This window comes from Dermacentor albipictus, chromosome 4, assembly GCF_038994185.2.
Source record: "Dermacentor albipictus isolate Rhodes 1998 colony chromosome 4, USDA_Dalb.pri_finalv2, whole genome shotgun sequence".
In the NCBI taxonomy this organism is placed as follows: Eukaryota; Metazoa; Arthropoda; class Arachnida; order Ixodida; family Ixodidae; genus Dermacentor; species Dermacentor albipictus.
In genome coordinates, this window is record NC_091824.1 from 119286355 (window position 1) to 119311640 (window position 25286).

A 25286-nucleotide genomic window follows, 5' to 3' on the forward strand; every position below is an offset into this window, starting at 1 on the left:
AATGGCTTAAAATCTCAGTATTTCGTATGCAAACTTTTTTTTTTTGCTATAGAATGGTTCAAGCTACAATTATTACTTTGGGTCGCAACAAAGACCAGTGCATAGAAAACTACCAAAAGAACTTGGAGCTCTTTGCCTGCATAAAGAGTTTCGAAAATGTTTCTTCAAGAAAGAAAAAGATATTACAAAATTCGAATATATTCAGTATTTATCTACAACATTTACCACACGAAATATATGGCTAAGACTACGAGAAGAAAACGCCGTTTTCCCTCCGGAGGGAGAAAAGTGTGGTGTTCTTCCAGGCAGGCAGGAACCAGGCGGTTGCTGGGAAAGTACGCAAAGGGAATTGCTTTATTCCATTGACAAGGTGACTGGCGAGCGCCAGCACAGCTGGGCCGCCGGCTGTGATACGCTGGGAAGAAGTGCGCCGGCTACGCTCGGCGCCGCGGTATATAAGCTCTTATCAAAGGGGCGTGTCGCAGTAGCGCACGTGTCGGTTATCAATAGACGTGCCGCCACTACAAAAAGTGCTTAAAAGCAGCAGTACGGATGAGTGAGGAGGAATTCCGAGGACTTTGCAAGAGCAGCGCTCGTTTTTCTGTCGTCTCGAGACCAATTCATGTTTCTTTTCGTATTATTTATTTCTTGGCCCAATGTCGGCAAAAATGTAAACTAAACCAAATTTATTCTTCCTTCGTCAGGTGTCGGCAAACTTCAGCACCCAACAACGTCTCTGGACGGAGAGCGTTGGGGGTTTTCGGACACCAACCTGGTAGAAAGCTTTACCGGACGTCTCGGAGGGAACTTCCAACCTCAGAAATCCAACAAGGCATGTGAGCGGTATTCGCAACGCAACCTCGTACTATTTATTATTATTATTATTTTTTACCATATCGCACGAAAGAAACAAATGCGTCCTAGAACCTGCAGACACTGCGGCGCAGCAGTCACAGTATCTTTCTTTTATTTTTTTAATGCAGTTTGTGTGCGTGTAACATTAACAGCAAAGTACCGATATTGCTTACAAGTTGTCAGAGCAAGTCATGCCTTGCTAAACATTTTGAGAGGCCCAAGAAAGCGCTAGAAAGGAAGCCGAGCACGAGACTAGAAATAAGAGTACAACGAAAACGAAGCTGACTTTAGCGGTTCGGGAGGTGAGCGTTATAAAAAAAAAAGAAATGCAGACCTCACGCACTGTGTGAATCGATTCAAGCTAAGTTTCCTGTGCTCTGTGCATTGGTCGACTATATTTATGTTTAATATTTTCATCGTTTAGTGCAATACGACAGAGGTGAGTTGATATTAAACGTTACCTCTTGTTTGGCAGGGTGTTGATGGAAGAGGTGGTCATAAGCGCTTCTGCGTTGTGCCAGTGCGGCTTTAGCAATTCCAAATATAAGTGCAACTGAATTTAGAACTACCTCAATGAAAGAACAGAGATATTGCCGCGTTAAAAGTGTGACGAGAAATTCGCATGCCTAAATTTCACGTTTTTCTTATAGACAACAAACTGCCCTTCCGCCTTGAATGGATACGTTAAGCCACAGAGATACGCTAACGAGACACCGCCATGTATATTCGTTGGTACCGTTCAGCACTAAAAACTGTAGTATAGTTAAAATTGCTACATTTCATCTGCCTCGCTCTCTTTCAGAATAGAAGACTAAAACTCGGTCAGCACTAAGTAGCAGGTGACTCTGTCGCATACATAGAATTCCGAGTTGTTAGTCGTTCAGAGCGTTTGTTTGAAAGTTGTAGAAAACGTTTATGCAGACACAGATTGTTTGTTACTGCATGGTCTACACAAGATTCCTTGTTCAGTTTGATACGACTGTCGTCTGCACTATTGCGGTTGTTTATTTTTGTTGCCGCTGAGAAATATTTTCTGTACTTTATGCCCTTGCTGCATGGGCCCTTTCGGGGATGCAATATTTCTTTATAAAAAGTATATGAAATAAAAATGTTATCTTGTATCGCGTTTTCAGGTCGCAAGAACATGGCATTTTGATGGAACACGGCCACCGAATAGAAGCGCGTGGTGTGGTTTCTGATCGCACGTCTGTTCGCCATGTGAGATTCGCGTTATGGCGTTGAATAATTTATGAAGTCGGACGCTTTCTCTGGAATGGAAACTGTTCAACGGCGCGTGAGCACTTTTAATGCAGTCACACCAAACAAACACAGCCACTATCTTTGACCAGTATTCACAATGACACACACACACACACACACACACACACACATATATATATATATATATATATATATATATATATATATATATATATATATATATATATATATATATATATATATATATATAGAGAGAGAGAGAGAGAGAGAGAGAGAGAGAGAGAGAGAGAGAAATCTCCATAGAAAACACGACGTCTGCGAAGCCAACTTGACAAATGCCGAAAGTTCTTATACGAACGGAGAAGCTTCATAAATTCGTCCCCTGATTCGGATATTTTCAGAAAACTTCGCCAACGAGCGTTCCTCGCTGCTTTTGTCGGTGAAAATAAATAATCAGGAAAGGCAACCAGAATCCGGAGCGCGGTCCACACATCACTGCCGTTCGGACAGTGGACGGGCGCTGCAAAATTATCTCGCTTCGGCAGTCGGACAGCCGTAATCTGTTGAAAAAAGACTCTGCGCGGCTTCCTGTCGGCTGGAGGTTCACCGGGATGCTGCGTGGGCACTGTATTGCCTGCGGCTTAACCGAACCGCAGCGCCCACGAGGCCGTGCATGCGCGTGTTGCCTCATATCACCGCCGCTGTTCAGCTCGGATGATACGTATGAGCATGATGAAACGCCTTTCTCCGGAAGGTAGCGATGGTTTCTGGAGAACGCTGGGCGATCATTCGGAGTTGTCTGGACACGTAAACACTCGACGATGTTGTCGAGTATGCCTATACAGTTTGCCTATACACCTATACAACTATAGAACTGCCTGTACAGTTTCGTTGACGTCTCGATACATACGTGCCGGTGGAAGGTAGAGGGGAGGGGGTTCAACCTGGCGAGTGTGCGGTTTGCGACCCTGCGTAGGTGTAACCGTCACGATAGCCTAATGGCTATGGCGTTCTGCTGTTAAGCACGATGTCACGGATTCGCTCCCGGTAGCGGCGGACGTATTTCTATAGAGACGAAATGCAAAAGAAAAAGGAAACGCCAAGTGTAATTCTGGTGCACGTTAAAGGACCCCAGGTGGTCAAGACAACGGCGTGCCTCATAGTCATATCGTCGTTTTGCGGGGTTATAGTACGAAAAACCCGCCGTGGTGTCTCAGTGGCTATGGTGTTAGGCTGCCGAGCACGAGGTCGCGGGATCGAATCCCGGCCGCGGCGGCCGCATCTCGATGGGGGCGAAATGCGAAAACACCCGTGTGCTTAGATTTAGGTGCACGTTAAAGAACCCCAGGTGGTCGAAATTTCCGGAGTCTTCCACTACGGCGTGCCTCATAATTAGAAAGTGGTTTTGGCACGTTAAACCCCATAATTTAATAGAGTGCAAATACGATAGCATCGCCGCCGCGCGCTGTGGGTGCGAGTGAAAGCGTGCGAGGGAGCCGAGAAGAATGGTTGCTAGTTTTCGTGTGCGCAAGGGAGCAAGTCGGGGCGGGAGCACGCCGTTTTCCAACGCGCGCAAGCCAGCAGGTGGGGGAGGGGGGTGAGGTCGTTCTACTACGGCGGTGGCAGCATGCGGTGCGGCTGAGTGCGGCCGCGCGGGCCTCATCTTCTAAGCGATCTGCGGTGGGTATAGAGTCGAGGCGCGCCAAGAGCTGATGGCTTCGTGTGCGTTCTGTTCTCGCTGTTTCCTTCGCGTCCAGCGAGAGGCAGCACGAAGGTCAATTCGCTCGCTGCTGGGGCCGCGTTTTCTCACTCCAGCGTTTTGACAGCGACTGTCTGCGGTCATCGAGTGAATTGTGTTCATGTTTGCCTGTGCGCACGTGACACCATGCTTGTTAATTTAGTTAGTAAGCGAATGTTTAAGAGCTTATAGAGCCGATAAAACTGCTTTCCTTACTTGGTGTAGATCTGTAATAATTTGCTATCACAAGCGATGCTCCGCCTTTCGAGTGAAACGGCATGCAAAAATTTTTTGTTAATATACTCTCTTCTTTCTCATAGAGTAGAGTAGCAAGCCGGGTGTAGCATAGTTAACCTTCCTGTGTTTCCATTCTGTCTCTCTCTCTCTCTCTCTTTCTCACTCTCTCTCTCTCTCTCTAATCGTGGCCTCCGAGACTCGGTTGCGGGCGCAGTCCGATATCGGGGGCCATGCCCTCATTAAGGATGTATCATCAGCTATATTCGCAGGAACATCGGAGTTTGCCTGTTCTTGACTGCTCCTTCATGTTGATCATAAGTTCAACGATGAGTGGCATGTGAAAAAAAAAGAAACAGCCAGCCATCCGGACGTTCAACATTTGGTTGAACTCTGATGACACAAGCTCCTGTTGCAAGCACCCACCACGGCGTAAAAGAGAGCGCGTATTACTGCAGTGATTGAGGTTACGGCGACGTTGACGTCACATGCAAACCGGACACCTAGTGACAGCGCAAGATCGCAACAACGACAAGACCGTCCTGCAATGTGTCTTCTACGCGTTTTGACAAGTCCTATAAGCTATAGACGACGTGAACTGGTTCGAGTATAACTTTCTTTGTCTCTTTCTTTTTCACCTTACAGAGCTTATACTGTATCCAATCGCGATGACTAATGACCTAAAGTCCACGCATTTTCCTCATCGGCTGAGTTCCTATCGCATTTCTCACCAGACCCGTTGCAGGCATAGACTCGAAATGGCCGTTTCGGAATTGATAACTGGGCTTCCTTGCACCCTTACATTCTCCTTTTTTTATTTATTAATTGTTTTAGGCTACGTTCTAGCGTGAAGCAGGTTCATTTCATTTCAGAACGCTGCAGAAAATGACAACTCTTATTTCCCAAATACCTGAGCACGACTGCCTCTCTCAAAACCACGAGCTCGGCAAAGCGGCTTGATCTTGCGAATCGGCTCGCTATTAAAGAGAGAGGGAGAGAGAGAAAGAGAGGGAGAGGGAGAAAGAGAGGGAGAGAGAAAGCCTTCGCCGTCAATGACTCGCCCGGCGTACTTTGTTGCAATGGCGTTGCATGGTCGACGCAAGTATTTCTTTCCAGATATTTTTCTCACAAGCGGCGAGTCAACGGCAGGTGCGCGTCGCATCGGCCACTGCGCTGGCGCCGACGATGTGTGCCGCAACCATCGCGCCATCAAAACGAAAATATCAGAAAAGCAATGCGAGCGCGTCGATTTTTCATTTGTCAACCGCCGCGTATTAAGCCCGGGAGGAGGTCGCTTACGGTCGATGCCGGATTAAGAAAAAAAAAAATTTGAAATAGAAATAAAAACCCGATACTCGCGTATCTCTATGTATGCAACTCCGAAACCTTCCCCTCCACCCTCTTCAATCGTCTTCTGTGCCTTCGCTGCGGAGGTGAACAAGAATTGGAAGAAAACAAGCTGAGAAATCAAGGAACGGAAGAGCTTGTAACTGGATAATAAATGTCGCAACTCCTTCGGTGACGCACACGCGGAGACGGTGGCTTCTTCGGCAAGCTTGTATGTGTTTGTGCGTGTGTGTATGTGTGTGTGTGCTTGCGCGCGCGTGTGTATGTGTTCGTGTTGCGAGCGCAGAGATGTACGTCGCCCCATTCTTCGGTCCCAGTCATCCATAATTCAGGACGCGGGCATCGGTCGGTCGGTCCCGTCCGAGTATAGGACCGTCGTTTTACTTTTACAAAAAAATCGCCTCCGCTTTCTCTTGACAATTGAAAGCGTGTACACAGGCTTCGAAGGCTTAGCCGTGGCGCGAGCCCGCGAACTCGCTGGAAGAAGATCAATTTCAAATTTGGGGTTGAAATTAAAATGTCGCCCCTTAGAACGCGAGCGCGTTATAACGAGGATATTTAACGACAGTATTGACTGAAAATACGTTGAAGTGAAATACGTTGTTGTTGTTTCTTCTTGCTACGTGGCTATCTGCCGGACAGTTATCATTTGTACTGTTCGCCGAAGCTGCAATTGTGTTTGATCGTAACTTTCCATTGCGTTTTTTCGCTGACCTGCGAATAAGTGGTGTTCGATAGTGTGATTGTGTGGCTTACCACGTATTTTTTGTTTATACTCGTTCTATCTAACAGTGTGTGTTTTGTCTGTGTCATTTAAAAATGTAATTGTCGTCATGAGTGCATTTTACTACCCCTCCCCCGGTCCCCTTTTGTAGTACACTCGTCAGATGGCTTTTCAGAGCTACTTATAAAAATTGCAAAAAAGAAAATAAAACCTCTATGGGCATTGAATTCTCGGATAACTGACTTTCGCTTTATTTCACAGCCCTTCTTTATGCGATAATAGTGCAAGCCGAACTGTGTGTATTGGTTTCTTAGTTCTAGAAGAATACATTCAACGAACTTACTGGCCGCCGAACACAGCGCAGAATGGAAAAATAGCAAGCACCACTTGTTCGATACTTTATGTGTAAGTCTCAGCCCTCTGAAGATTGTTACAATGCCTAGAGGACTATATAGTTTATTTTATATTTTATTTGATATACATCGTCTTCTATTATTTCAGACAACGGTCCCTTCGGTATACACTTATGCGCCTTTGTGTGCCAGGAATTTTTTAATAATACTAATCAGAAGATTGAAAACGGTCTGTTACAACGGACACAGAAAGAAGCATCCCACAGCTGACGTCGTTCTGGAGACAGTGCACATTTCGTATTTATGTACAACGGGGACGGGAAGAAAGTTGTGAAACATTTACAGGACAAAATTGAGGCGTTCTCTGGAAATCTTTTGATAAACTTCGATACAGTTCATGCCGTGAGAGCGAGAGACATTAATGGAAATTGAAATAGCAGTGAAGCTCAGCAACAAGGTACCCGAAACTGTGTGGCTACGACGTTTCTCTTTCTGCGAACGGGGTCGTGGGCTCGACTGCTGACTGCAGCGGCCGCCCTCCAATGCGGGCGGACTGTAGCAACGACCGTGTGCTTAGCATAGGATGCAAGTTAAGGAAATCCATGTGGTCTGACTTTCGTTTTAAAAATTACGACTTTAAATTTTACAACTTTCCTGGGAGCTACGGATGATCTTTCTGGATACACACCGGCGCATGCAGATGACCTCTCCTGTATAGGCTCCCGAGAAGCAGGCGCCTTCGCGCACAGTATAGCCCGAGCATCATCAAAGAATGCGCTCTACGTCTTCTGCCTCCTCCGAAGACCTTCATTTGGGCAGTTAAATTACGACGATAACAAATCACAAGTGCTTACCGCCTAACCACAACAAACAGTTCATCCTGGGTAACAGTGCAGTAACAAAGGCCGAAGTCAAGTAACAAAGGTATGTAACTGCACTAGTTATTCAAGCTTCCTTGCGCTTAGTCTATGCAGGAAACTGGAGTATCGAATAAGGAATGTACGCCGAAACTGTGGAATCGAAAAACAAAAACTAAATTCCTCTTGTACAAGCCAATTCGAAAAATACGGGAACACTAGTAAAATGAGCGTGATTCTATTCTCTCAATGACGCTAGTAAGAATTAAGTCACTTGAATTATTGTCGCACATGAAGACACTTTTCATGCCTGATCTTTCCTCATCCCCTGTTGCTACGTCTGTTTCTCGAACCTCGACCGGCGTTACTATTGGGTAGCGTGGGGTTGTCGGCAAGTTGCAGACGTCCGGTAGACCATGGCGACTAGGCAGGGACGAGATGTTTTCTAGTGCGAAATTTGCGCTGTTCATTCAATGGTTGGTGAAGGATATAGAAGAAGAGAACGAATGAATTCTACATTGCGGAGCCCCTTAAATAGGTCCACAAACATCGTAGGCGGGATCTTGCTCACGTCAACGTCACGTGACATGCACTTAGATCCTTCGAGGCTTGGCGGCTGCTCCCACTTTCCTAGGCGACGTTGTACTTGCTTGCCTCCGCTGGCGGCAACCCGCGGGTCGGGGATCGTAGGCGGCTGATTCTTTCTTCTAGGCGAAATTGCTCGGGCTTGCCTCCTCTGGTGGCTACCCGCGGGTCCGGTATCGTAGGCGGCTGATCCCTTCTCCCAGGTGACGTTGTACGTACTTGCCTCCTCTGGCGGCAACCCACGGAATCTGGTCGAGGATGGGCTGCTGATCCTTTCTTATAGGCGACGTTGGTTCACGGAAAGGACCTCCCCTAGAGTCGGACAGTTCGCGGAAAGGGTCTCTCCTAGAGTCGAACAGTTTGTGAAAAGGGTTCTGCCCTTGGTCGCGCACACACAAAGGGGCCTGCAAACACTGCGGGGCGCCCGCCAGACCGGCAGCCACTCGAGACAACCATAGCAAATTAGGAATCTATCCTCCGTTTCGGTTGAGCAGGGTCTTTCGAGCATCATTTTTGCTCGGCCAACCGCCACCTGGCCAACCAGCCAACCGCCACCGTAACACCTCGTACATTTACCGCCCGTATAGGCTCCTCTTACGTATCCCTTGGCTGCCTGACTCGATGCGAACATTCCATTGTGCTCTCTCTCTCTCTCTCTCTCCCCATACCCCTTTTCCCAATGTAGGGCAGCAAACCGGACGTGCGTCTGATTAACCTCCTTGCCTTTCCTGTCTTCTATTTCTCTTCCTCTTTCTTTCACAGGGTGTCAGCTGCACAGCGAGGTGCGAGAAGGTTGCGGCAAAATGGGGACCTCAAAAACAGGCCGTCCTTATAGTTTCGTATTCCTTGTTTAGACAAATATATCTGCCTGTAATTCGAGCAAATGCGGTAAGCGCCTCGTTCTTGTCGTTGACATATGGGCCACGATGTGGAATATATTTATTTCACGAGCGCCCTCTGTGAGGCCTCTCTGCTACGAACGCAAGAAAACCCACTCGGCATTCCGGATCCCGAATTCAGTCAAGTACGACAGCGCTCGTTCGGTCAACATATGCACATATCTCAAAACTTTTCCGTTGGTAGCTGCGGCGTTCGGTATCGCGTCGCGGATGGGTCGTACTGAATTCGCGATAAAGATGATCTCGGCTCTTTGTATCCGCTCGCGGCTGCGAAGTCGCGCACCGCTGTCTTCGTATTTTGCGGAAGGAGAATTGCACGTAAACAACTGCGATTCTCTTTGCATCTTTTTTCTTAGCGAGCGCCGCACGAAGGAATCAAGCCAGGAAGGATTTTTTTCACTCCGCCCGCCGTGTTTGCAGGTTGCGTTACTGAAATCTTGATTGCAATTTGCTCTGGCAAACAGAAATGGGTTTTCAGAATCGAATACCGCGGCGCTGAGCGCCTCACATTATTCAAACATGGCCCTATGGGGCCTTCCGTAATAGCATCTACAAAGTTCACCAAAAAGAAGGAGTAAGGAAGACGTTGCCACTTTGACTGCATCCTTGGGTAATATAATGCAATAGCTTCCTGGGGATTCTTGTTCGGGTCTCTGTTTTCACTTTTTCTCTTAGCTCCGGCTCCCGTTCAGTCTTTGCTGTTAGCTGACAATGTTCTTTTTTTTTTCTTTTATCTCGTGTCGTTGCCGCTTCGGCTTGCCTATCGTCTGTCGTGCTTTCACTTTTTTTTTTGTTCGGCGCTATAAAGCATGACTGGTCCCTTGAGCCAACAGCTGTAAAACAGCAGTTTGGCGGGACCCTGAAGACCAATAGAGGGCAATGTATATAAGAATGGCGCATATATTCGAAAAAGAAAAAGAAATCATATGTCAATGCGAGCATCAAGAAACATGGTAAAATATTGCCAGAAATCGCGCGCGAGCGCCCAGAAAGATTGGCAAACACTAGCAAGCATGAATCGCAATGATATAATACTGCGAATACATACCGGACCCTTATTCAACATGTCTGCTACAAGTTTAGAAAGGAGCACGAGGACGTAGTCTTTGTGTAGCTGGACTTCCGTGTGACGTATTACTGCGGCTTCCTTCTTGGCTCTTGGTGGGCGCTTCTCACACTTTGGCAGCGGTTGTGCAGAATGTTGCCGACTTAGAGAAAATAAAATACTGCCCCTTGCATTCTAAGAGTTACTGCGGGGAAATTCAATTATGGCATCTCCTGATACACAGAACCGGAAGATTTCTAAAGACTGTGTAAACATGAGTGTTTACATTCTACGAAAATGTTCCATTTGAATACACAATCTGCTGTAAATAAATGGACACAATTAGAGGTACTTTTCCATCAGCTAGAATATACATTAGACAGTATTATGTTGAGCGGAACGTTGCATGTTGAAAAAAGCAATGTTTTCAGTTTGCGTGGGTATCATAACTTTCTTTTAAGTAGAACAGCTAGCAGAGGAGAAGGTGTATGTCTGATGCTGAAAAGTCAGATTGCTTGTGAAGTGTTAACCGATTTCTCTCGCATGAACTCTGATTATGGATGTTTATCTCTAATTTTCAATCGAACTAGAGTAGGTGTTGTTTATCGACCCCCAAAGGCAATCCTTGAAATTTTTTCCACTTTTCCCGAATCACTCCTGTCCTACGCAGGCGAACATAAATACGACGACATATTGGTAGGAGACTTCAATATAAATATGTTAGCAGACACCACTATTACAAAAGAACTAGAACAGCTAATTCCTTCATTTGGCTGTGGTAACGTTATCACCATTCCTACAAGAATTACGCTCTCATCTTCTTCTTTGCTTGATTTGTTACTAACAAATATACAGCCTTCTCGTTTACAAGCGGATGTTATGAGCACAGACATCAGCGATCATAATAATATATATGTATGTGTACATAGAAATGCACTAATAACAACAAAAACATAACCGGTGCCCTTTCAAGAAATAACACCTCGCACATTGGAAACTTTCCTACAGAAAGTTCAAAATTTTGATTGGAGCGGAATATTTAAAGAACGCGATCCTGACTACGCATATGATAGGTTTCTAAATCATTTTCTTTCACTATACAACGCTTCATTTCCTCACAAGTGTTTACGAAAAAAAAAAAAATTCGTAAGCCATGGATTACATCGGAATTACTAAGCAAGGTTCATATTAAGAATAAAATGTTCAAGAAGCTTCTTAAAAATATTCATGTGGACTTGCTCAGAGCTTATCAAGCGTTTCGCAACAACCTAACGAAAGAAATCTGTAAAGCGAAAGATAAGTATTTCTGCGAGCTCTTCTATAATGTCAGCGTCAAGGCCAGATATAACATGGAAAAAACTAAATGCCACACTCTAAATCGTTCAAAACATTTGAATAATTTAACAAAAAATAAGTGAGAATAATGAAAAATGCACTGGGAAAGGATTAGCAGATTTATTCAATGATTATTTTGTAAACGTCAATACCGGATAAGCTAATGACAACGCTCTGAGTTACTTGGAGTATTGCAATGATGAAACCTTTTTTCTGAACTCTATAACAACGAAAGAGAGGATCTGCATATTTTTACAACTTAACAACAGTGCTAGCAGCGATGCATATGGTATTAAAATAAAACCCGTCAATTACATTATATACCTTTTAGCACCTTGCCTAACACATTTTTTCAATCCATGTTTAGCAGAATGTGTTTTTCCGGAACAAATGCAAGTCGCAAAGGTAATCGTGTTGCATAAAAAAGGAGAAAAAAGAAACAATATCGCTAACCAAAAGCCAGTGTCATATTACCAATTTTTTCAAAAGGCTCGGAAAAAGTAATTTTATCAAGAATGTGTAGCGTTTGCGATAAGCATGAGATAATACATACTGCACCATTTGGCTTGAGGAAAAAGCGCTCAGCAGGTCTCGCTCTATTAGTACAGAAGGAGTTCATTTTGAATGGTTTTAAGAAACGACACCTGACTCTGGGGTCTATGTAGTCCTTACAAAAGCCTTCGACTATCTTAATAACTTCTTATTAAAGAACTAGAAAAGTAGGGATTTCGTGGCAAAGTCTTGGCCCCTCTTCGCTCTTATTTAAGTTGCAGGCACCACTTCGTAAATATAAATGGCCACTCATCCGATGTAAAGCCAACTTTATCTAGTGTTCCACAGGGAAATATGCTTGGTGCGTTTCTCTTTAACTTGTACGTAAGTGACATGCTGATAAAGCAACAAAACTTGTAATTTACGAAGATGACACTGCTTTCCTCTTCTCCGGCACATCATTATCAGACATTATGAATAAGGGAAACAGAACATTAATGCAGCTAGGTAAGCGGAATGATTACAATTCACTGAGGATCAGTATTACCAAAACAAAAGCTGTGTTTTTCCGCCCAAAAATAAGGGTCGTGGTCACTGATACAGTTTTAACATATAATTGCTCAATAATAGACACTGCTAAAACATTAAGATACCTGGGGTAATATTTTCGGAGGCAATGTATTGGGACCACCACAATAGTTATGTTACACAAAAAGTTATCCAGTATCCTAGGAATCACTTACTTTAACAAACAAACTCTGCCCATGAAAGTTCAACTTCTTATTTATAACTCGCTTTTTCATTCCCATATAACTTACTGTCATATTGTTTGAGGGACTATTATTTCCACGAACCTATGTATGCTACACTCTCTTCGGAAAAAAAAAGAATGCTAAGACCAATATATAACGTGGGTTTCGATCATCCCTCAGCACCCCTTTTTCGTAAGCATGTTATTTTACACATAGCTTATCTATACTCTTATCATCTTACCGTAGCGTACAAATTAGAAATACAAAACAGTAGACATTTTCACGTTCAATTAGCCTGCTTGGGTACGATGATACACAAACATTCCGTTCGTCAGGCAGAGACTCACAAAGTAGAATTATGTAAAACTAATTACGTGACACAAATGCTAAGATACAAACTTCCTGAGTTACTAAACTTATGTAACAGTCAAAACATTGCGCCGGGTAAGTCATCAAGAAAAGAATTGCGTGCTTTCTTTTCAAATTTCTAGATGTTGCTTTGTTTTCATTAGTATGGTGAATTAGTCTCCAATCATGTGCTTACTGCCATAATGAAAGTTGTTTCAGTGTGTTGTTTTTAATGTTTCGTTGCAATGAAAATTGGTTGTATAGATGTTGATAATGCTGTTTTTCTCTGTTGATTTTCAGGTCTCTTGCTGTACACGTAATCTTTTGATGTTGATTATGTGCATTTCGGTATGCTCTGCGATCGCCAAAGTATATTTTCAGGGAGGGCGGAGCTTGTCAAGGTGCTTTTCAGCTTTTTCTCCCAGCCTCCCAAATCTTCAAGATGTAAAATAAAGGAATTGTTATTATAAATGCGACAGCTGTACGCTACAAGCTTAGGACGCCATTGTATATTGAGACAATACTTCAACCATGGTCGGTTAGTGGTCTTGAAAGAACAGCCTTTATTGCAGTGAAAGATTATTTTATTATTAAGGGCATGTGCTCGAAATATGGAGTACAATTTTGTGCACAATCACTCGTTGCATTTGTTGTCTTGGCTTTCTTTTTCTTTCTTTTTTCTTGGCCCTGGATATGCCCTGGTTATGACCAGTACCCACGCTTTCCTGGCATGAGGAAAGTGCCCCCCCAGAGCGAAGGACACTTCGCTCGCTCAGTAATAAATGTTCATTCTTCTCTGTAGTGTATGCTAGTGCTTGCGCTTGCTGAAGTCTCCTTTTCTTTTCTTTTTATTATCTGGCCCTTGTGCCAATAAAAACCACACGTTCATTCATTCTTTATTTTTATATTGATTCATTCATCTCTAAAGCAAAGTCACATGTTTTTTATAAGTAAGAACGTCTGTCTGTGGGCTTTCTACTTCTAATTTCCCATGATGCACCTCAGTTAACCCTATACACCTAACAGCAATAGTTGATGCCATTTGCCTATTTTATTATTTTCCTCAGTCGTATGGCGCAACTTTCGCTCCATGGGCTATGTCTTCTTAATTGATGGAATTCCGGGGCATTACGTGCAAAACCGAAGGTCTGATTATGAGGCACTCGATATTGGGGTACTTCGAAGTAGTTTTGACCACCTGTGGTTCTTTAATATGTACCTAAATCTAAGTGCACGGGCGTTTCTTGCGTTTCGGCCTCATCAAAATGCGGCGGTCGCTGCCGTCATCGAACCCGTGACCTCATTGTCGTCAGCGCAACACCATATGCACTAAGCTATACCGCGGCGGTTACTATGCCTACCGAGCTCAACGCTGAAGCCGTTCAGTCTATACTTGTGGAGCCTTCATGCGCGCTCAAGTGCAGAGCGTCGGCATGCCTATAAAGCGCGCGCATCAAGATTGCCAATCGTAATGCTGTAAGGACAGGTCAAGCTTTCTGTTATCAATAACCTCTATTTCTCATATAGGTTTCTAGACGGTAATATGCTGCGACGATAAAAAGCTCCACTCGACAAAGTGATCGAACAGCTTTTGCTCAACAATAAATGGAAAGACCTGGTCGCTCTCGGTACGGACGTTCACGTGATCTAGACATGAAGATACGAGTGATGCGCCCAACGCTTCGCCACGTGTCGGAAGGTTCATAAAGGCTTCTATCCTAACGTCAGCAAGCGTGTTCAAATATTCACCGACGATGTGCCGTTCTTTCTTCAGCACGTCAATGTTTACGTCACCTACCATGCACACTTGACCAGATGGAAAAGTTAGACGCAACTCTTCCACAACCTTTCTGACGCTTTGGCTTAGAGACCTATAGAAAGCGAGCAAAGTGATGGCGAGCTTTTTGGGTGTGAATACGAAGTGCTAGCGATTCAGCAGTTGTGAAAGTTGTACTAGGAAGGGCTCGAAATCTAGCAGTCTTTGATCAAAACAGCAGTTCCATCACCACGGCAATCTTTGCGCGCAATCAAAAATGATTGTAATAACCTTGGAGGGAAAACAGAACAATATGCTCTTGCCCAAAATATATTTCAATATTTCAGTTAATACGAAAACATTAGCTTTGTCATGCACAGCACCAAGTTGGATACAAAAATTCATTCCAGTGCTTGCGAATACTGCTCACGTTTACATGAAAATCAGTGAAAGTACTTCCGCTAACTTTTCGTCCGCTAATTCCGCTAACTCTAAGTGTCGTTTACACAGTCTCGACCCATCACTAAAACTTACATTACCAGCGAACCTTCCACGACGTGACGCAACACTGCTGTGTCGGCTGTGGGTAGGAGTAGCATTCACCAACTCCTACAGCTACCGCATTGGAATGGCGGATTCACCAATGTGCGCTAAGTGCAAGTGTGAAGAGACCATCAGCCACCTTCTGTACCACTGTTCTCGCTTCGATAATCAACGTGAGACAATCCAGTGTGCATTAAATAGACTGGATGACAGGCCATTCACGGAAGCGAAGATCTTGGGAGCCTGGCCTCACAGCTCATTGGCCCAAAAAGCAGTTAGAGCGCTTTTTCGCTACCTTAAGGCGACGGACTTGAGTGCCCGACTATAGACAACCTACACTTAAGTTCTCTCTCTTTCTCTTTCACTCCCCATTCCCCTCCCCACGCGTAGGGTAGCAAACTGGACTCAGTCTAGTTAACCTCCCTGCCTTTCCGTCTTCCCTTCTCTCTCTCTCTCTCTCTCTCTCTCCGCTAACTTTTGAAAAGATATTAGAGAGAAAAGGAAAATCACGGGATTGTTCGCACACAGCCATGAGTCAAGGACAAGACTACAACAGACAAACCAAAAACAAACGGAGCAAAAAGAAAAAGGAAAGCGGTCAGGTTACCTGAGCCAAGCCAGAAGGACCCATTATGCGCACAATCGAGCCACTCTCCCTCTTCCGAGCATAAAATTTGTCATGTTACACCCACACGAACTTCAAATTCACTTCCTTAGCCTTAGACCTGGTCGACCAGAGGAATTCTCTGTAGCATTTTGTCGAGTTTTCGACTTTTCATCTACATGCTCGACATGTTCGCCATGTACGCCTCTTTCCCGTTCTTCGTGCATCATTTGGCTTAGTGCAAATGTGCCTTTGCCAGGCGTCTTTCGCATTCTTGGCGCGACGTCCCATGCCTTATCATTTTCGATCTTCACGCTTATTCTGCGCGCTTTTATCGCTCCTTGACGACTCCACGTTACCGCACTCTGTCGGGGCATGCGTTATGACACCGCCTGGACAGCGTCAACCACGTGGCATAAACGATATTTGCACGCGATTTCATGACCTTTTTATTGCTTTGCGTTCACGACTTAAATAAGTTGCCCAAGAGAGCCGCGTTTAATCTCCTTTCTGCACGTTTTATTGCTCGTTGTGTCGTAACGCACGTGCGCTTGCTCACAACGGAGTCCATGTGAGCGATGGCGCAAATCGGTTTCATTCTTCTCCTGTATGCAGCCTCCTTCGCTGTCATTTTTACTGTCAGCCTTTTCCCACAAGCTTTCATGCGTAACACCCGAAGTACTTGAGTAATTTCATTCATTCATTCATTCATTCATTCATTCATTCATTCATTCATTCATTCATTCATTCATTCATTCATATAAAACCAATTCACGGACTGCGAGAGAGGTCGTTGTGAGGGGGCTCTAAGACAATTTTGACCAACTGTGGTTCTTTTAACGATTGCCTGCAGCGCCGTACGCGAGCGTTTTTTTGCATGCCGCCGCTCCCGTCGTAACGCAGCCGGGAGTTAAACCCCCGACATCGTGTTCAGCAGCAGAATTTCGTAGCCATCGTGTGGCTACCCTGTGTTGGGGTAAGGATGTAAGGGGAATGGGAGATAAGAGAAAAGCGATATTACAAAAAAAAGAAAGAAGCGCAAAAACGAAATGAAAAAAAAAAGAAAGGAGAATACGTACACTGCTTAAAGTCTATCTCTAAGACTACTTCTGCGCAAGAAGCGCAACCACGCTTTCAAAGCCTTCTGCGCTGATGAAGGTCTCGACCAGTGTCCCAGGACCCTTTCCTCCGACAAAGGGCGTTTGTCAAGACTATCTAGCACTCCTGAAAGTTCCTTCCTAGGCGCACTGAAGCGGGGACACTCACACAGAAGGTGGGCGATTGTTTCATCGCACCTACAGTTATCGCATGTAGGGCTGTTGGCCATTCTGATCCGAAATGAGTAAGCATTCGTGAAGGCTTCGCCAAGCCACAAGCGGTACAGAAGCGCCTCCTCAGCTATCCTCCTCCTCGATACTATCTAGAGATAGTATCGATGGAAAACGTAGCCGTATACATGCGGACCCAAGTTGTGAAGACGAGCGTTGGTAAATTCTGTCGAGTTCCACTGGGCAAGTTCACGAGCGAGTGAACGAAGCCCTGTACCTGCGGCTGTTGTGGATAACGGTATAGCTACACAGCGGAGGCCATCATCAGTAGATCAACGGCCGTTTCCGTAAATACATCAATGGCCCGTTATCCACTGATAAATTGTGTTGCGTTTTTTTCTCCATTGCGTGGTGAAGAAGTCTGATGTGACTAATGACGAAAGATTGACCATGTCTGTGATGATTCTTCAATTACGAATTCTAGAGCAGCACGGAGGGCGGCATGTTCTGCAGCTGTCGATGATGTAAAATGCGATGTCTTGAATTTTATGGTGGTGAACTTCGCGGGAATAACCGCTGCTCCTGCAGAGCTTGCAGAAGAAACTGAACCATCCGTGTAAATGTGTTCCTCATGCAGGAGCAGTAGTGTGGCTTCTTGTAAGGCAAAAAATTACTACTGTTTTCTTTTGGATTCCAGGAATGGTTAGGAAGGCCTCGAGGGGATGTATGCACCACAGTGGTAATGGCGGTGTTGCTGCAGGCGTGAAGTTTGAGGGAAGCACTGAACGATTCGAAGCAATAATATCGCTGAAGGCAGAGTGCCGCGTAGGTTTGACTGAATCCGGGCGAAATGCCTGATGTGCATCCTTAAGGCATCAACGCTAATATGTGTTTTGATTGGGTGATCACGGGCGATGACGACAGTCGCTGCTGAAGATGCCAAGGTTTATTCTCAGTGCTTGAGCTTGAATTGACTGGAGGCCGTGTACGTTTGTTCTTCGGGTCCTGCCCGTGTAAAGTACCGTATAAAGTTCAAACATCGCTCGTGCAGATGCACCCCACAATTTTCCCGCAAGAAATCTTAGCACTTGGGCGATCTTGGTGAGTTTCTGTTTGATGTAGGCAATATGAAGGCTCCAGGACAGGCCGCGATCTATTATTACTCCCAGAAAGCGGTGGGTCTTCTCATAACTAATAGCTTGTCGATTGATTTTAATGACGTATGGGTCCATCACCTTACTCGTGAAAGCAATCAGTGAGCACTTCTCAGATGACAGCTCTAGTCCTCGTCCTTGACGGCAGTTTGACGTCAGTGTAGCCGATCTCTGAAGCCTGTCATGTACGTGCAGATGCGTCAACCCTGATGCCCAGATGCAGATGTCTTCTGCGTATACTGAGAGATCCGCGGACCGTGGAAGTACATCAACAAGGTCAATGAGTACAAGGTTAAAGAGAGGGGGCTCAGGACTCCACCTTGAGGCACACTGTGACAAGTACAATGGTGCGTTGTTGTACCCCCTCTTGTTTGTACAAAGAAGGTTCTACCTTTCAAATAACTGTAAATCCATTGGTAGATATGGCCCCTCAATCCAATGTTCCCCGAGGCATCCACAATAACGTCATGCGATTTGGACAATGTGGACAAATTGGACAGTCGCCTCTTCACGGAGGAAAGCGTTCTAGGATATTGGTCCAGACGGGCTTCGGCACTCAAGGCCTTAAGGGCTTTGCTGAAGTTTTTAAGGACATGCGAATTGTGCGATCGCCTTTCCGGTTTCCTTTTTTTTCTTTACCTCTTTACCTTTACCTCTTTCCCCAGCACAGGGTAGCCAGCCTGTACTTACTGGCTAACCTCCCTGTCTTTCCTCCTCTCTTGTCTCTCTCTCTCTCTCTCTCGCTCATGCGATACATTGTACGTTGCTTTCACGTCTAAGAATATCGCCGCAGATAATCTATTTAGGCATTTTTCTTGCTGTACAGGCGAGACAAGGTCGATCACGTTATCTATCGAGGACCGTCCATGCCGAAAGCCGGTCATAATATCAGGGTATATCGCTGCACTCCAGGTACCACTCTAAGCGAGTCAGTACCATACTCTCCATCACCTTTCCAAAACAGTGCAGTGCGATGGCGCGACAGGAGGCCAGCTCCAGGGGTGATTTACCTGATTTGAGCAGAGCAAAGAGGTGGCTGGACTTCAATGAGGGAGGAACAAATTCGTTGCACTACGAGCCATTGTATATGGTTAGAAGGACACGCAGAGCTGTTTGACCGAGGTCAAACAGGGCCATGTAAGTGACACCATCAGGTCCAGGCGATGAGGAATGCTTATATGCTGCCAAAGCTCCTTGAAGCTCCTCTACAGGGAACAGATTGACCATCCGGTAATCTCTTGACATCGGCTTGTTTCCAAGATTACTCGCGGTGAACGTGGACCACTTACCGGCAACCCACACGCAGAAGTCTTCTGCTACTTCAATTTCGAGTCGACCTTGGCACTTGAAACTAGGCACTTGAAGGGGCGATGCTGCTGTGGCAATGCTTGTAGGCCGCGGACCGTATCTCCGCATTTGAGATAAAGGCTTTCGTGAATCAAGCGACTCGCATAAAGGTTTGCGTCTTAGAGACTGTAGTGCATTGTTTCGACGCTGAATGTTCTTCAGCAGACGTCTAACCTCTCTCAAGTCGTAGATGAGTTTTGTGCGCCTATATCACCGGTCAGCACGAAGACGGATTGCTCGGAGCCGCTGCAATTTCGCTTCATATTCGCAAAACCGTGATGAAGGGATAAAATGACAGGCAGCTTATTGGTTATGCCTTCACGGTTTTCAAGAGAACCTTCATTTTTCCTGACACTGTTTCTTTGTGAGTGACCTGTATTTTGAGAAGTCAATGCATGAAGAAACGGTGATGTGCGGATTGCCTAGGCCCTTGATTTTTATACATGGTTACTGCCATGGGTTTCATTGACCGCAAACCACTGCACCTTGTTACTTAGGCTGCGTGACACAAGCGTTAGGTCGAGGCAGCTGCTATATGTTAGTCGCCGAAATAACCTATGACTTTTGTTGTTTACAAAATGCAGTTCATGATCTGACACAAAGGAGGAAACCGTCTTCCCCAACGATCCATCTTCTGGCATTCCCATAATGGGTGATGAGCGCTGAGATCGCCGGTGATAATCCACGGCCCAGGTGTCGCTGATATTAGAGCGCTTAATCGCGCAGTGTCTAAACGGTTTGAAAGTGAAACACATACACCTGATAACGTGAAAGTAAGGCTGTATTGCGTTTTACTATCAGGCACACATATTTGTTGTTATCATCAGGTGGTCGATGTGGGTAAGCTCGCACTTGATAGAAACGATTATTTCACTGTGACCGTTGCAGGTAGCAGACTGGAAAGCTTCGTAGTAGGGGTTTGCAAATGACGGTAATGGGAAACTGATTCTTAAACACAAACAAATAAGTGTGAGCTACAGGCTACGCTAGACGGTTGGTTCTTTCCGAGTGACGTTGCGCAACCCTGCTTTGGGGAATGGCACGACTTATAAAAGAATTTAGAAAAAACATACGTTAAGATGAAATTGTTAACAGGAAAATTTGAGATTCGGAGTCAAGCGATGCAAATATGAAGTGCTCAAATAATAACCAAATCGTTCGTTACCGAAAAATGCAAACAGGAAAGAGAAAAAAAAACAGCACGCAATTCTGCCAGCTGTCTTCTTTTTATTCACAACTTTCTCTATAGCGCCAGTGTTTGTCACTACATCCTTTACAATACAGCTTGTATTGTAAAAAAAAAACAATACAGGTTGAAACTTTCTCCACCGCAATGATAGTTTTTGCATCGTAGGGAGCTAGCCGAGCGTTGAGAACGAACGGCCGGACGCATCGACCGAAACAAAACCGGGTCGCTACTGGAGCTGTCAACGGCACGCCGCCATGCCACAGCGTTGGTTCCTTCCAAACTGGGCAGAGAGGAGGGACAGAATCGCGCATCTGCTCCCAGACGCCAGATCTCTGCAGCGCCGAGGAGGTGGAGCCTCGGGTTTTATTTCTCACCTCACGGGGAATGTGTGTGTGTGTGTGTGTGTGTGTGTGTGTGTGTGTGTGTGTGTGTGTGTGTGTGTGTGTGTGTGTGTGTGTGTGTGTGTGTGTGTGTGTGTTTGTGTGTGTGTGTGCGTGTGTGTGTGCGTGCGCATGTGCATGTACGTGTGTGTGTGTGTTTGTGTTTGTGTGTGTGTGTGTGGGGGGTGATGGGGGGAGTGGGGGTCGAAAAGTGAAAAAAATAAACAAAGACGTCTCTGATTAAACTTTTCACTTAAACCCGGAGGAAGCGAATTAACAGTTTCAAATGGCGTTTGAGTTGATCTTTTTTTAAAATAAAACTGTTATTGTTATTCACGGGTTTCGATTCTCTGGCTCAGAGCTGCAAGCCGAGACGCCTCGGCTTGTATGCAACTATCCGCTTGAATTTCCGTTCTGTCGTAGCGTGCAAGGGGAGAGCTGTGACACCTGGTGTGAGTCTGCGCGCACCCTATGGCGAACCATCCGAATTTCAAAATTTGGGACCGCATTATTTTCTGCCAACAGAAGACTTTGGACTGAGGGCGTATCAATGGCAGTTTTATGCGAAGCATATTACGAGAGCTCAACCCAGCTCCTCAGGCGCGGCGGTGTTGCCTTCAATACCACGTGACACCGTGACGTCACGACAGAGGAGAAACGGGGCTCCAACTCGCGCCGTCGCTCGCGGCGTCGCGGCGGTATATAAGCAGCTGCGCTTGCCTCTGCTAGACACTCACGAGGTGAGATGCCTCCTGGAGACAGAGCTGCCCGTTGGAATGAGAAGCGAATGAGAAGCGTGCTACAGAGACTGACTTTCTAGGTGGCTTTGGCTCAACTCTTGCAAGATGGGCTGGGTGGGAATCGAACCAGGGTCTCCGGAGTGTGAGACGGAGACGCTACCACTGAGCCACGAGTACGATGCTTCAAAGCGGTACAAAAGCGCTTCTAGTGAATGCGGTGTTGCCTTAGAAACGAGCTGTTTCTAAGGCTCAGGCGTGCGTCGCTTGCTCAGGCGCACATTTCGTTGCCGCGCCGAACGCTGCGTTGTTCGACGCTCACCGCGTCCAATGCGGGGCGCGTAGTCGCTGCGCCGTAGCCCATTGTCTTACACCCCTTGGCGGGTCGACGGGAACGCTGTCGCGTTCCACTCTTGAAGGCGAAGCAGAGTAACGCATGAGTTGTTTCTTCGTCTAGCCGAACCAAATATAACCAAGCAACAACAGTTCACCAGGCTAAACAGTGGTTCAACAACTAAAATAAAGGCTAGTATGCTTCGCATCCTGGGCTTAACCTTAACTAAGCCACAGCCATTTTTTTTAAATAGTGCGTCAAAAATTGTATAAGACGACGCTATCGGCCATGCATGCGTGCAGTATACAGGGTGTCCCAGCTAACTTTAGCCAAAGTTTAACAATATACAAATGCCCACGCTGCTGGACAGAACAAAGGTAATGTTTTTGCCGTCGCTTGGGGATACTCAGATTATTTTTATGCATTCTCCTTGATTAGATAATTAGTCTTAATGAATTATTCAACTTCTCAAATATTATAGTTAGATGAAAAGTGTCAATGAGAAAATTGTAGAGCGACATGAGGTACTCCAGATACAGCTTTCTGTTGCTCAATACGTGCTACATAATAGCGTGTTTTCCGAGCGTGAAAGAAGCCCGCAAATGCACTCAAAGTGCCTCGAGCGACCAGTCGCGCGCCAATTTTGCTTGCTTTAGCGAACTTCTTTGTTCACGGCATATGTTGACGGCATATCTCACAGTATGAAAAAAATAGGCAAACAAGCTGGTGTTCGGGCTGTTTATTTGTATAACGAGCTGTTTATTTATGTATACACGAGCTGTTTATTTTTCGCTCCGAAGCGTCTTGGTTTCATGTGTGCCAAGGTGAATGCAGGACATCGGGAAAATAAACAAGTGTACGCAAAAAAAAAGAAACACGGGCAGAAGCTAGTCGGTTTTGTGTTCTGTTCCCTTGCCTTATGGTTCATCGTATGTTGGCCAAACGGGCAGATGTCTCAATGACAGATTGTATGAGCATCGATATAAGTTGGAAAACCAGTGAACTTGGACTCGAAGCGCGTCTTAGCTACGGGTCAAAGCTCGCCATACAGCCGTACAACATTCCTGCGGAGTTACTTGCAATGGTCAAGAAAGTTTCCAGGCGACGGAAGAACAGCAAAGGTGCACTTCGGAAGGCGTGGATTTGCTCGTACGCTGTAAGACATCTGTTCGGAAGATTCCTGTAGCTAGAACAGTTTCTTAGTTGAAAGGACAATCGCTGTCTCTTCTAGCCTCCGATAAGGAATGTGGCTTCGTTGTATTGCCGAAAGGAATGTTTGAATCAAAAGCTTCAGGAGCCCTCGCGGGAATGTTTAAGAAGTGAAAAAAAAAAGTCTCTCGAACAAAAGTAAAAAGCAATGCCAGAAGCTTTGTAAGATCCTGAACTTAACGAAACTGATGACCGCAATTGAATCGGAAAAAAGGTTGAGCCCTGATGTATTCTTCACGTCAAAAACACATAAATCTAGTTGCCGATTGCGGGTCATAGTCTCAGAAAACTGGTCATGGCAAAAACAGGTTTCCTTGTTTCTCCAGCAAACTTTGAGTAAACTACCCGTTGATGACCCGTTTCGCGTGAAGAATTCTGAACACTTCGTAAAATATCTCGCATAGAATGAAAACAAAATGTTATACGCATTTTCAATAGACATAAAAGTCTTGTATTACTCAATACCACAAAATGAATTTATGGAATGCGTCGCTGACTGTATCGATAAATTTGGAGCAGTTACTTTCCAGTACGCTTCTGGAATAACAGTACGTTCTTCTTTGAAACTGTTGTCCATGTACCTGAAGTCTACGCACATAAAATGGAATGATGACATCTTTCTACAGAAAGAGGGTGTGTGTATAGATTCGTGTATAGCCCCTGTTTTAAGCGACATCTTTTTAGCTTCAAAAGACGACCTGCTAAAGCAGTACTTATCAGGCACAAATGTGATACAGATCTTTAGATTTGTGGATGATTTTTTAGTGTTCTTGGATTGTGACAGTCCAGAATTGGCGACCCAGTCTTCATTAGTATTGTCAGAGTTTAAAACAGCCTAAAACAGCCTCTAACCCTGACTCACGAGCTTCCGGCCGATAACTGTTTAAGGTTTTTAGATTTGGAAATCACTTTCTCATCGTGTCTTGTTTGCTGGAAGTTCAAGCCAAGGGCTAGCAAACCCATCCTTTCCTTGAATTCAGCTCACTCAAAAGCAATAAAGAGAGGCATCATTCAATTATGCCTAACCGACGCACTTAACAAGTCGTGTGTGCATCGGATGCAAATTCATTTTCATTATCAAGTCAGCCGCCTCAAAGGGGCACGTATTATCCTCACCATGTGATCATATCTTTTGCAGAAAAAAATGCTCAGACAGCTCAAGAAACCTAACATTGTAGGCTAGGGTCGAGCAGGCTCTACTAGGTTTGCTATCATCGCATATGTGCAACGCATACCTCACAATCTGAAAAAGTAGGCAAACGAGCTGGTGTTCGGCTTTTATTTTCCGCTCCGAAACGTCTTGGTTTAATAATAATAATATTTGGGGTTTTACGTGCCAAAACCACTTTCTGATTATGAGGCACGCCGTAGTGGAGGACTCCGGAAATTTAGACCACCTGGGGTTCTTTAACGTGCGCCTAAATCTAAGCACACGGATGTTTTCGCATTTCGCCCCCATCGAAATGCGGCCGCCGTGGCCGGGATTCGATCCCGCGACCTCGTGCTCAGCAGCCCAACACCATAGCCACTGAGCAACCACGGCGGGTGTCTTGGTTTGATGTGTGCCACGGTTAATGCAGGACAGCGGGAAAATAAACAGGTGTGCGCAAAAAAAATAAAAAAAAATAGGCAGAAGCATGTCGGTTGTCTAAAGAAAGTAGTTTATTCTGTTTCCTTGCCGTGTGGTTCATCATACGTTGGCCAAACGGGCAGATGTCTGAATGACAGATTGTGTGAGCGTCGATATAAGAGGGAAAACCAGCTCTCAGGTCACATTAGTGCTCATTGTAAGGCTCGCAAGTGCACTCCAGACTTTGATAGAACCTCTGTTTCGAACAGAGCAGATGATCAACTTACAAGGCACGCATTGGAACGCTTGAGATCAAGAAGCGTGGTGATGCTTGTATCAGTGAGCCCCCAGTATCTCTATCGACAAAGGAACTGGCGTGTCTCGGGAGCGTCACTTAGAAGCTGTTCTGT

The 25286-nt window shown here is 45.3% G+C and overlaps 1 long non-coding RNA gene across 1 annotated transcript in view; it reads left to right on the forward strand.

Moving 5' to 3' along the window:
- The first annotated feature begins 729 nt into the window (after nt 1–729).
- The window catches only part of LOC135916021 (uncharacterized), a 35137-nt gene continuing 10580 nt past the window's right edge, over nt 730–25286 (forward strand). Inside the window, exon 1 of the long non-coding RNA XR_010568813.2 lies at nt 730–832. This is a non-coding gene — a long non-coding RNA (uncharacterized lncRNA). The remainder of the gene's footprint in view (nt 833–25286) is intronic.